The 2655-nt window shown below is 44.5% G+C and overlaps 1 pseudogene; it reads right to left on the minus strand.

Annotated features, from left to right (window-relative positions):
* Positions 1-933: 933 nt before the first annotated feature.
* Positions 934-2051, minus strand: LOC118723337 (annotated as a pseudogene).
* Between the last annotated feature and the right edge of the window lie 604 nt (positions 2052-2655).

Below are 2655 nucleotides of genomic sequence, written 5' to 3' on the forward strand. Positions count from 1 at the left end.
GAGAGTTAGAAACATCGATGAGAGAGAGTCATCGATCAGCTGCCTCTTGCACACCCCCTACTGGGGATATGCCCGCAACCAAGGTACATGCCCTTGACCGGAATCAAACCTGGGGCCCTTCAGTCCCCAAGCCAACGCTCTATCCATTGAGCCAAACCGGTCCCGGCAAAAAATGAGGAATTTTTGTAATAATATGAACAATAAAGATTTATTTTTTTTAAAAAAACAACAAAACAAAAAAAACAAAAACCATCAGCACAGATGCCCCGGAGAAGAAACTCCTTTAAGTTCATATTGTCAAAGTTACCAACAATCTCATTCCAGTTGCTCTTGCTTTGCTATCAAAATCTGTATTCCTGATCCATTATGAGCTTTGAGACAAGATTCAAATATTCCCAAAGAAAGAAGCACAATGCACGTTATGATCACCTAGTCAGCCACAGCGAGTGTTATGCCCATATTTCAAGATCCCCAAGGACCACCAGGGAGCCGAATCCTATGCAAAAGCAAAGAGCCTTTACTAGCTGGCCAGGTGAGCTACTAGCCAGGCGACTGCTCTGTCATTCTCCACACAAGGAGACCAGAGAGCAGCAGCGACCCTTTGTGTAGGACCACTTTTAAGCCCATTAACCACATCCTGTTTTTGCAGACCAAGTAACCCAAGACAAAACAGTTTTTCCCAAGCGACGTCAGAGTCATGCCATTGACGACCATGTTGTTCACAGGTCATCCTGTTCTTCAGAAAGTTGACAGTGATCTATGAAAGAAGGCCTACGTGCTGGGAAGGGGCCATGAGACCATATCTCAAGGCCTGGCCTGGTGTCCGCACTGACAACTCTATCTGGGGCATAGTCCACGGCCTCTCTGGAAGCATGCCCAAAAATTCCCACTCTCCAGCACGAGCACTGCATCCAAAACCGTCTCCTCTGGGAATTACAGAAGGTCAGCCACGCTCGTTGGCATCGCCTCCACGGCAGAATTGTAGGAAGTCTCCACGTCCGGAAGAGTCCTCTTGTCTTCTTTGGGAACAAAGGTGGTAGCCACACCTTTCCTCCCAAACCGACCCCTTCTGCCAATCCTGTGAATATAGTTTCCATGATTGGTAGGTAGATCATCGTTTATAACCAATGACTCTGGTTGCTCACCAAATTCCACAAGCCAACAAGGCAGCAGTGATCAGAACACGGCTTGACCCTGATGGGAATTCCCTCACGATAACATCTCTTTCCTTTCCGTTTGCATCCCATTGCAGAGCGGGAACCATGGAGCCCCTGGCATGCATTTCCTCAGTGGGCCAGTCCACTTTGTCCATGTCTCATACAAGTCACAAAGTGTGTCCCACCTCTATCCTCTCTTTCAACATTAATATAAAAATGGTTTGATTCCTTCAGGGGCCAATTCTTCCTTTTTCACCAGAATTCAAATCGGATCTCTCATAATTTTTTTGGTCACCTCCAACACATCAGTTGGCATTGTGGCAGAAAGCAACACAACCTGAATACTTGTATTTAATTTTTGGAAAATCTCATATCAATAGATTTGACCCTTAAATCCCCCGCTCAACATTTCATCTGCTGCATCCAAAACAAACATTTTGGTCCATTTTGGAGGAAGATATCTGCTGTTTAGCATAGCAAACACTGTCCCTGGTATACCAACAACAGCATGTGGTGCTTCGGCCTACGGTGTTTGCATTTCAGGGAGAACATCGGTTCCACCAATGCAGGCACCACAAGCTGCTCCCATGTAGTCTCCAACTGCAGAATTACCACTTGGATTTTAAATACAAGGAGTAGCAGCTCTCTGCTGAGTAGCTGAGGGTGTCTCCAAAACCATCAGCACAGATGCCCCGGAGAAGAGACTCCTTTAAGTTCATATTGTCAAAGTTACTAATATTCTCATTCCAGTTGCTCTCGATGACACCATCGGGGCATTCCCTCTGGGCCTCCCCGTTCTCTGCTATAGCTGGTGGAGCCACCAGGCAGGTTCCGAAAAGCCACTCAACGCCCTACTGAAAAGCAAGTGTTTGCATTTGAAGAGAGCAGCTAGGATCATTGCCGACGCCCACCCCAAATTTAAGCATACTTACATGGATCACCAGATGTTTCTATTGTTTATGGACTAAACACATGCACTGGGCATACTGTTATGTTTTCTCTAAAGAGGAAAAACACATTGAAAAATAAACCCAATTGGCTTGTATTGCTCTTCTGATAAATCATGTTCTATTTCAACTCACCAACTTATGCCAAACATGTCATACTTGTCAGAAACAAAGGGGGAAACCTGAAACTTTCCTTCTGGGGGAAAAAAAACAGGCATTGAGTGTAACAGTCTGTCAGGCCAGGACTGAATTAGAAAACAGTGACATTATAGTTTTGTAACATTTGCTTATATAATGCTCAAATATCTCTATAGGAAAAATTATAAAACTAGTTAAACACATATTAAATGGATGTCCAAGATAATGCTTCCCATTTACTATTAAAACTAGAAGCCCAAAGCACAAAATTAGTGCAAGGGGCTCAGCCCTCACAGCTCTGGCTTCATCCAGGAAGGACATCTGGAAGGTCATTTGGCTGTCCTGTCCAATTAGCCTATTACGCTTTTATTATTCTAGGTAGCTTTTAGTCAGACACCAGCAGCAAAATTAGA

This window comes from Pipistrellus kuhlii, unplaced genomic scaffold, assembly GCF_014108245.1.
Source record: "Pipistrellus kuhlii isolate mPipKuh1 unplaced genomic scaffold, mPipKuh1.p scaffold_m20_p_2, whole genome shotgun sequence".
Lineage (NCBI taxonomy): Eukaryota > Metazoa > Chordata > Mammalia > Chiroptera > Vespertilionidae > Pipistrellus > Pipistrellus kuhlii.